This window comes from Quercus suber, unplaced genomic scaffold, assembly GCF_002906115.3.
Source record: "Quercus suber isolate HL8 unplaced genomic scaffold, Cork oak 2.0 scaffold_745, whole genome shotgun sequence".
NCBI classification, from domain to species: Eukaryota; Viridiplantae; Streptophyta; class Magnoliopsida; order Fagales; family Fagaceae; genus Quercus; species Quercus suber.
This window is the reverse complement of record NW_027070182.1, coordinates 237,979-249,244: the sequence shown is the minus strand read 5'-3', so window position 1 is coordinate 249,244 and position 11,266 is coordinate 237,979. Positions and strand designations below refer to the sequence as shown.

The 11,266-nt window shown below is 32.9% G+C and overlaps 1 long non-coding RNA gene across 1 annotated transcript; it reads left to right on the top strand.

Moving 5' to 3' along the window:
* Positions 1 to 458: 458 nt before the first annotated feature.
* LOC136064713 (uncharacterized) lies at positions 459 to 1,373 on the top strand. Its single transcript, XR_010626315.1, has 3 exons — positions 459 to 561; positions 664 to 890; positions 1,047 to 1,373. It is a non-coding gene; the product is annotated as an uncharacterized LOC136064713 (long non-coding RNA).
* The last annotated feature ends 9,893 nt before the right edge of the window (positions 1,374 to 11,266 follow it).

Below are 11,266 nucleotides of genomic sequence, written 5' to 3'. Positions count from 1 at the left end.
AGTTCTTTTTCTTTTTGTGTGCATATGAATTGTTGAAAGTTGACTTGTGCCTAGCTATTAATCAACAGGTCTATCAGTATCTCTACTTAGGCACTTTTTGATATTTGAACTAATGTGTGTTTTTCTCATCTCAAGTAATGCTCATGAAGTTTCGTGCTCCTATATGCTGATATCAAGTAATCTTCACTAACATATTCTAGATTGCACCTTGTAAAATATCATATCATTTTAGTTTTTACACGCATGCGTGTGTATCAGCTATAAAAGTTGACTTGTGGTTGGCTATTAATCAACATGTCTATCAGTATCTCTTCTTAGGTGCTTTTTTTTTTTTTTTTTTTTTTATTTGAACTAGTGTATGTGCTCATCTTTTTTTTTTTTTTTTTTTTTTTTATTTGAACTAGTGTATGTGCTCATCTCAAGTAATCCTCATAAAGTTTGATGCCCCTATGTCTTCAGATAGCTCCAATTTATTTGGCATCATGCATAAAGCAGGGAATGGGTTTGCTAGAGATTTTATTGAGCAAGCAACCTGTTCAAAATAATCAAGTACTACTTAAGGTAATTGATTCACCTTTCAATGTAAGTTTTTTTGGATTTTAGTGTCCTATAATTTGACGGAGATATTTGTGACTGATTCAAGTTGCATATATTTTTATGTAGATTATAGAGATATGCCGTATGTATGAACTTGACAGTGTTAGTTCAAACATAATGAAGGTATACATTATTTGGTGTAGCATACTTGTACATATACATGTGTGTGAGTGTGTTTCAGTGTTTGTTATTGAATTGAGAGGTTTATGGAAATGAAGTTGAAATTTTGAGTTCCTTAACTGTAATTACAGGTTTCGATTACGATGAATAGTGCTTCAAAGGAGAAAACACAAGTAAGAATCTCTTAGTTATATCCATAAATTTGATTGCTAAGCTGGTTTTATGTTACAAAATTGTAGCTTTGTGAATAAAGTTGCAAACTTGGTTAAAAAAGTAATACTTATTTGTGCTTTGCAATTCACTGATTTGTAAAAGTCTTACATAAATAGGCTCACATTAGGAGTCAACTGGTGGTGGAGTCAACTGATTTTCCACAAGTTATTTTATTGTTTTTGGTGGGGACTACGAAATCTGAGGAATGCTTATATAGGATATTTTTCTTTTATGCTAAACTAGTTGGCTACAATAGGGTCACTTAGTGTGTGTATTGCATTGAGTTTCTAGTTTTACCGCATTTTTTGGAAGTGTTGAAGGATATTTTTAAACACTTTGGAACTTTGATTATGGTATTAGCTTGGAACTTTGATGATGGATATAGACAATGTTATGTATTTGATAATATATTTCTATGTTAATATAATGTTAGTTTGGAGACATTTGTGGTGTTGTTAATATACATTTGTAGTATTGTTCTAGTAGAACTAAAATTATTACAGGTTGTTTGTAATGGGACTGGTTTTTTTTTTTTTTTTTTTTTAAATGCAACCTATAGCGGTGGGCAAAAGCGCTGCTAAAGTTTTAAAATTATGTTATAATTGAAGCCTTATAGCGACGTTTATAGCCCACCGTTAAAGCTTCAAACATATAGTGGCGAGCGTAACCGCCGCTAAAAGGTGCGTAGAGTCTGTTGTTTAATAAACCCTATAGCGGCGTTTATTGCCCGCCGCTAAAAGGTCACTTGACCCGAATGGTAACCTCATATGGCGGCGGTTTTCTGCCCGCCGCAATAGACCAAAAGCGCAGCTAAATGGACGATCTATTGCAGCGGTTTTTATGACCGCCGCAATAGAGCTATTGTGGCACCGCAAGGCTGGCAAGTAGAACCGCCGCAATAGGCCAAAGGGACCTTTTGCGGCGGTTTTGGCCCTGCCGCAATAGGCCATTTTTTTGTAGTGTTTACCTCTTAGTATTCATTATGAAAATATTGTAGATAAAACATTTCTCTCTCTCTCTCTCTCTCTCTCTCTCTCTCTCTCTCTATATATATATATATATATAATGGGTTTTAGATTTGTGCAATTGCTGTGTGTTTGTGAGGTGTAAAAGTTAGATAGGAAAAAAAAAAGTAAATTTTTTTTTTTTTGTGATTGGATTCTCACTGGTGATATTGTTACCAATTACCACTAAACACTTGATACCCAAATTTAGTGCTACTCTCGTTCCAACTTTCTAGAAGCTAATCTTAGTACAATCTTCGATTTGTTTAAAGTAGGAAGAGAAAATGAAGCTGGCAAGTAAAAAATGACAAACTATAATGGAGTACATAACATATTAAGTAAAGAAGAATAAGTAAATATTTTATAAGAATTACACTTCAATCTCAATCTACTCAACGTTGGTAGATGTGGCAAAACGGGCGGTTCAGGTCGGGTCAATCGGGTCGGGAGTCAAAACAAGCCATTTTTAAACGGGTCAAACGGGTTGCGGGTCGAACGGGTCGAGTCAGAAAATTCTGACCCGTTTTGTCAAGTCTAGCTAGACCCACATTGTCATGAGTTTGAGTTTAAGAAGTGGAATCCCCAGTGAGTGGAATATCTAAGAGCTTTTTAAACTTGGTACACAAGGCTTTCTTTTTTCTTCTTCTCTCTACTATAAGCTTTGTTATCTTTGGTGGCTGAATTTATTGAGGTTATGTATTTTGTCAATAAATTTTCAACTAGGTCTTTGAGCTTTGCTTCTGTTGCGAAAGATTCTTTCAGTAGCACTTAGATGTTTGGGTTGCATTTGCTGCAGTTGGTGTTTGCCACTTCTCAAGCGGAATTTTGCTTGTTCTTTAAAACCATTATGGCTTGAAAACCTTGAATAAGGTGCACAACATTAGGCAGCCCATATATATGTGATTGATTATGCTTTGAATTAAATCTTTTACTAAAAGCTTAACTGATTGACACTTTTTTGTATTTTTAATTGGAAACTTTTAGAGTTCAAATCCTTCCACCTTTGACTATTGAATTATCAGCAAAAAAAAAATAAAAAATAAAAAAATTACTAAAAGCTCATGCCAACCTTCGAGTATTACACATGCAGATATATAGAGCAAGTTAGGTTGAAGTTAATCAGTATCATGTAATATTTTTTTTATTAAATGTGTGTCTTTTTTTTAACTAATCCATTGCTATATTCTTCTTTCATGTTTGTAAAATATAAAGTTAATAAGAGGGATAATTACTTAATCTATAAAATGCTTATATTTTGAGATTTTTTTGTACTTTTAAACAAGATAGGGGTTATGAATTATGATTTATGAGCTTATAATAAATTATAGCTAATTAACTCAAGTTTTTTTTTTTGAGAGAATTAACTCAAAGTTTTGCCTTCATATTAAGAACAAAGAGAATGTGTATTTTCAACATATTAATCAAATAAAAAAATTATTAATCGATATAATATTCACAAAAGTTATATATATATATATATATTTCAATAATAAGCCTGATGTTAAAGCCTCCCCTTTCAAAATTGTTGATGATCAAACTCTCATTGTTAGTCTTATTGAACAAAACAATTTCACTAATGAATCTTTGCATGTTATTGGTCAACAGCTTGACCGCATTGAAGAAAAAATTGTTGAAAAAATTGTTTATGTTGAAAAACCTATTTCTGTCAAAACTGGGAAACCTTTGATTAATTTACCCAGTCAAGATAAAAAATTTAAGTTTAAAACTTCCCAATCTAAAACTCTTGACATTGTTGAAAAAATGCTTGCTGATTTAAAGGTAAAAACTGAGGGTACTTCTATAAGTACTCCTGCTGCTCAAACTACTTCAAAAAATGAAAAAGAAATTTTTTCTGAAGAAAATACAGATTCTGATACAGTTTCTTCTGTTTCTGCAAAAAAGGTTTTTGAGGATGGTTTACCGAAAAATAAAAGATTTTTTGGAAATTCCAAGCCTACGTTTTTTACGAAAAATTGGTATTCGAAACCTACTCCTCCTGATATGCAGTTTGAAGAAAGACCTTTTCAAACACAATTTTTTTTTTCTACTGATAAAATTTATGAATGGAATATTAATGGTTTGTCTAAACAAGAAATCATTAATAAAATGAGTCATATGTCCATGATTGGAATTGCTTATGTTAATAATCATTATCTTGATCACCCTGAAATTGTTGACCTTCTTGCTCCTGGTTTTTCTGGCACTCTTCGTGGATGGTGGGATTCATATCTCACAGAAGATTCTAGAGAATCTATTAAACATGTTGTTAAGAAGAATGATGAAGGTTTGCCTATTTTTGATGAAAGTATTGGTCGGGGTATTCCTGATGGTGTCAATACCTTGATTTATACTATTATTAAACATTTTGTTGGTACTCCATCTAATATATCGTCTCGAATTTCAGATCTTTTGAATAATTTGCGATGTCCTACTATGTTTGATTACAGATGGTATCAGGATGTTTTCCTTTCCAAAGTTATGCGTCGGAAAGATTGTTACAAGCCTTATTAGAAAGAAAAGTTTATTGATGGTCTGCCTCCTATCTTTGCTCATAAGGTAAAACAAGAATTAATTGGTAAAAACGATTCCATTGATTATGATAATTTAACTTATGGTGATATTTTAAGCACTATTAAAAAACTTGGTATTAATATGTGCAATGATGAAAAACTGTTAAAACACCAATTAAAAAATAAAAGAAAAGCTAAATATGAAATGGGTAATTTTTGTAAACAATATGGTTTGCCCCCTATTGCTCCTTCCAAGAAAAAAGGGAAAAAACATGATAAATCTCACAAAAACTATAGCCATAAAAAACATAAAAAATACAGAACTAATTTTAATGATTTTTATGCTAAAAAGAAAAATGTTTCTAAAAAATATGATAAACAAAGATCAAGTAAAGGTAAATGTCTTAACTGTGGTAAACCTAGTCATTTCAGTAAAGATTGCAAACAAAAACCTGGTAAGTTAAAAAATAAGTTCAACATGTTAAATATTGATGATAAAGATCAAGAAGAATTATTCAGAATCCTTGAATCAAACAATTCGTCTGATTCTTTGGAAAATGATTTTTCTTCTTCAACTGATTCTTGCTATCAATCTGCTGATGATTCCTCTGATTCACCAAATGTTAAAATTGGTTGTAGAGATTCCTGTTGCAATGTTATTAAATCTGTTAATACTCTCACTCAAGGTGAAGAAAATGAAAGTTTATTGGTTAAATTAATAAGTCAAATTGAAAACCCTGAATTACAAAAAGAATATTTGGATAAGTTTAAGAAGAATTTGATAAAAGATGAAACTAGTAAAAAAACTTAAATCAATTATAAGTTTTGAAGAAACTTTAGAAAGATTTAATAAAAAGAAATCCAAAGATTTAACTGCTAATGATTTACAACATGAAATTAATATTGTTAAACAAGAGATAATTGAATTAAAACATGAATTTAAAACATTAAAAGTGATAATAATAATCTTAAACAAGAATTGTTAATGTTAAAAATTGATAAAAATAAAAATAAAAATAAAAATAAAACTTGACAAATCTGATAATGAACAAGATGAGCTCAAAGATGGAGATGAATCCAGTCAGCAGGCTCTTCTTTCTGATAAATTTATTGCTAATGTTTTCACTGATTCTAAACTTAGTTTTATTAATAAAGTGCTTCCTCCAAAATGGTTCACAAATCTGGTGCGGATATGAATTGTATCCAAGAAGGATTGATTCCTTCAAAAATTTTTGAAAAATCAACTGAAGGATTGGTTTCTGCTAATGGTTCTTGTTAGGTTCTAAGGTCTTAGGATTTTATGTATTTAGAACTCTAATTTGTAATGTCGGCAAACCATGATCAAAACAATGTATTTAGTCTTGTTTAGACTTGCTCAAAGTTGGTTTATTATTGTAAAGTTGGAATCGAGTGGCTGCAGAAGTACTTGGGACTTTCGGCCTGGCTCGATCGATCAAAGAATAGACTCGATCGATCGAAAATCGCACAGGTTGTTTTTTTCTGCAGAATTTCCAACTCAGCCCTACTTCATTAAATGTTTAGGGTTTTATGTTTTTACCCTAGGTATATAAACAAAACCCTAGCCACGTTTTTTAAGGTTGCTCCAATTGTATTGTTGCTCATACATTGCTGTTTTGTGTAAATCTCTTGTGAGATCTTTGAGGAGCTTTCCTTTACACAAAGCTTAGGGTTTTCAAGTTGGAGATATTATCTACATCTTGATAATCAACTTGGTTGCTACCATTGAAGCTTAAAGATAATCAAGCGGGGGTGCTTGTAGCTGATTGAAGAATCCAAGAAAGAAGGAGTCTGTGGATTCAGAGCTTGCACGTGGTCGTGTCAGTAAGTTCTACTGGTGGGTAGCATTAGGAAGTCAAGCGGGGAGCTTGTAGTCCTTCTGTATGAACTTCAATTCTTTCGTATAGTGGATTCAAGTTTACCTTGAGAATAGCTAGGTCAAATCGTCCCCAGGTTTTTACCGTGTAATTTCCTGGGTCATCATATCTTGTGTTCATTTATTTTCCGCTGCTTTATATCTTGATATGATTATTTGATTGCTTTAACCTAGAATTACATAATTTGACTAAGTAACAACTTGGCTAATTAATCTAGGCTACGTAATCTGGTTGTTTAAGGGGTCTAAAACTGGTCAATTCTCAAATGAAAATTAAATATGAATTGAATAATACTCATGTTTGCCATGATAATGTTTGTTTCAAGATTCCTTCTGTTCTTGTTAAAAACATGACTAATAAAGTGATTCTTGGTTTGCCTTTTATAAATGCTTTGTATCATTTTCTTGTTGAATATGATGGAATCACTACGATCCTTTTGAATAGAAAGTAAAATTCAAATTTGCTTCAAAATTTGAGATCGACACTGATATGCTTCAAATTTGATCCATGCTAAAATCAAACATCTTAACTTCCTTCAACAAGAGGTTAGATATAAGAAAATCGCTAAACAACTTTCTGATAAATTGATGCAATCAAAAATTGATAATTTTCAGAAAATTATGATTGATGATGTTCTTAATGCTTTTTGCCATAAGTAAAGACACATTTTTAATCTATCATATGTTAAGAAATTTCTTACTAATATGATTATTCAAGAACCAAGGATGGGTTCTTGTCAATATTCCACAGATGTTTATGAAGGTAATACTCATAATGCCAAATTATTAACTATTACTGATTATTCTCAATGTTTCTTTGTAGGAATTGGGCAATGATGTGCGGATAAGTACTACTAATAAGTGGAACAATAATACCTATACTTATACTAAAAGCTCTAAAATGTGTCGAAAACACAAGAGCTATTTAGACCCCCCAAATTAAAGTTACGGCTTGGTTGATTTTACACTAACTTAATACTAAGTGCGGAATAGTGTAAACACAAGTGTATAAGCAAGACAACTACTCTAATCCATATTTAAAGCAACACAACAGTAAAAATGAAATGAACAAGAGTAGGAGAAAGAGATGCAAACACAGATAACACTAAGACGTGTTATTGAAGAGGAAACTGAAGAACTCGGCGAAAAACCTCTCCACCGCCCTCCAAGTAGAAATCGATCCACTAGATAATTAGTTGGGATACATGGGTTAGCAAGAGACCCTCCAAGCCTAATCTACCTGATGTACCTATGCCCTCTAAGCTCCTACTCCAACAAGGCTTCTCGGAACCATGTCTTGTTTTAGTTCTCTGGATCCCGCAACAAGCTCCATGTTGCATCTGCCATCATTGGCTTCTTCCAATGCTTCCTAGTAGCACCAAAACTTCACTTGACACTCTTAAAGGGTGTGGTATGTGTTTGGACTATCAACATCTCAATGGTATGGAAATAGAGAGGTAGGAGATGAGAAAATTCCTAAAACAAATGTGTAGAGGATTGTGGGTATAACAATTTCTAACTCTCAAGGTGTTTGGCTAGGGTTTTCTCTCAGAGGCTCTCATCTTAATTGTAGGTCATATGGGTATATATATAGTGTGGTATAGAAAGTGTGATTCATACTTGACAGGCTGGCAGAACAGAATGCCTCGTGGGTATCTTGCGGGAAGGCTTTACCCGCGAGATACTCGCGAGACACAGCTATCTCCATCTGGCCTGATGCTTCGCATTCTAGCATGTGCAAAGCACATGAGTCACTTCGCGAGAAGCTAAGTCGCGAGATACCCACGAGAAATTTTCAGTCTTCAAATGCTCGAGTCTTCACACACTCTCTCTCTAACACATAACCCTTACAATGAGATCCCACAATAAATACAGGGTACAACAGATTGAATATAATTACAATCAAATTTAGCACGGAATATAAGCCAACAAAACTGCACAAAATGAGGCTTCTATGAAAGCATGAAAGCCCTCCAAGCACTTGAGATCCACCTTGTTAATCTTACTGCGGATAATGAGGCTTATATGAGCCATTATGCCAACCTTGTTTCAAAAAATAATCCTGTTTTAGAAAATAACCTTGTTCCCGACTACTATAATGGGCACTGATTATGCTAAATTGAGTCTTAAGACCCAATCTTTGTTAAGAAGTGCTATTGCCAACTTGCCTACAGATATACAATCTCGTATTCTAAAAAGCAAGGCTATGTTTAGATCTTTTAACTTATGGTTCAAATATTTCAAAAAACTTGTTACAACCACTATTCCTGATCCTGATGAATTAGATGAAGTTGATAATGTATTTATCCAGCTAGAATGGGAAGAACACTTTGGAAGTACTCTCAGAATGTATGAAAAGAAACACCCATTTCCTGGTCTCCTAATTAATTATGATGATGGTTCATATGTTGTTGATGGTTCATATGTTGCTGATGATTCAGATGATGATGATGATAGGGATCCTAACCGGCTTTTCCAAATGTTTGAATATGACTTTATCAGATTCATAAAATTAACAAGCCATTACCAAGCTAGTTAGCTTCCACAAATTATTCAGAATGCTATTAAAGGATTTAAAAGTCCTTTTGTTTCCATCAGATGCTGGAGCACTTTGCCAAAATGGGAAAAAGATAACTGGATGAATGTCTAGCCCTTAAAGCATCTCATTCTCATTAATGGACACACTCACCAAGGACCATGGTTTGAAGGAAATTCTCACTTGTCCTTTAATGATCCTTATGCTCTTGCAGAATTTTGGAGAAATTACTTTAATAACCAAATTATTGATGTTGCTTAGAATCTATGGAAAGATTATCATTTCATAGGAAGCATAGATAGAATCTCTATTTTTGGTCCCAGACCCTATGCTAATGCCATTGCTCATCTGCGGATAGCTGATCATTGCAATCCAAGAAGTCTTCTCATCCCAAGGAGAACTTCGGCGTTTGAGCGACTTTAATATTGTGGATTTTGTAATCAATATGCTATCTACCATGAGCATGAATGTGATAATGATCTTCCACGGGATCCTTATGATGGTTATCCATCTGATACTCCTTCCACTGATTAATGATTGGCCTCCTTAGGTTACTATTACTACTATAGCCCTACTGTTTTGGAATTCTTGCCAGTCTGATAGTTCCCACTGATAAAGTTATTTTCCCATGCTACTCCTACAGTCGGAAACTGTTTGGTCAAGATACTCTTGATCTAGTAGTTGACGATGATTGGTTCTCCTATTTGTCTGGTCTGCACAATGGCCAAAAATGCTACAATGTTAAAAAAAAAAAAAAAAATTGATATTATGAAGTCACATGCTTTACTGTGAAGTCCCATGCGTCTACTGTGAAGTCCCATGCGTCTCATGCCCTTCTGACAAGTCCTTTGGTATATTGGTTCACCCTATTTGTCTGGCCTACATAACGGCTAAAATGTTTTCTTACTATCACACTATTATTCTACTATTGGCACCTGCAAAATAGTGATACATTTTGAAATGCTTTTGAAAAAGATGATTCTACATGTTTTGTTCCTTTCAGCACAGTTTTAGACTAAAGTTTCAAATACTCCAAGACTATTTTCCAAAGCCATAATAATGATGCTCACAAGTACTCCAAGACTACTTTTCAACAAAATGAGGACAAACCTCTTGCTACGGATGTTTTGAAGACAAAAAAGTGAGAAAACATTATTCACAGATTACTATTCATAGATTACTGTTCACTGATACTATTCACTTTTTACTGTTCATGACACTGCTCACTCAGAATTTTTGCTTATTTAAGGGGGGTTGTCCCTTAAGTTTAAATTAGAATTCATTTTAGAATTTGCTCCTCAGAACTTCTTTCTTTTAGAGAGCCTTTCTTGGAGAGAGAGTTCCTTGTTTACCTTAGGATTTCCTACTACTACAACCTTGTAACTAGAACTAGTTCCAAGCTTTGTAACTGTTTCAATCTTGTAACCACTACTACTACTGTAAGTGTTTTGTTCTACTTTCAATAAGAAGTGTTTTCAGATTTCAATTTATTATACTACTTGTTCCTACCGCCATCTTGGACGGTTCTAAATTTTTTATATATATTGTTTGGCTGGTTCTGCTGCCTTATTATTGTTTTAAATTACTTGCACTTTTTATTATAACTGCAATACCACCTTCTTGGCTGGTTCTACTTTGCTTACTTTACTTTCAACATATTATATTTGTGCTTCCATCTCTTCAGCTGTGCGTCCTATATATATATATATATATATATATGTGGGTTAAATGAATATTCCACCGTATGTTTATTTCTCTAATAGAGTTTACATCCAAAAAATTTGTTTAGAGAAAACATGAAATATTTTACGTTGTGCTTTTGTGAGAGAGAGAGAGAGAGCTCTTTGAGTGCATTTGGAATTTGATTATTCTAGGTGTCATGAGGGTCATCATTGTCATTGTAATTTCCTTAATCTTTTTAGCTAAAGTTTTTCCTTGACACCACTTGTTGACATAGATTTAAGGTCAATCAATGTATTTTTTTTGTACTCCACATGTAGGGACAAACCCAAGATTTTAAGCTAATGGGGGCTAAAGTATAAAGAAAAAAGAAAATCTCTAAATAGGCATCCATATAGTATTAAAAAATTATAAATACTCAAAATCATTGTTTCTAAATACATTAAGATGCAATCATTTACCAACAAAGACAAACAAAAACAAAATAATGTCTTTTTTTAATACTAGTCTGGTTAGGATTTTTTTTTTTTTTTTTATTTGAATTTAGAGCATTCACATTGGTGGTGTTAAAAATTTTAGCTTTTAACTTCTCCAAAAGTTACTTTATCTATTTTACCACCTTATTTTACAATACACCCCATATCAAATGTTTTTTTTTTTTTTTTGTAACTTTATTTAAAATAATAAAGGAAACAAGAGAATTTGAGTTTTT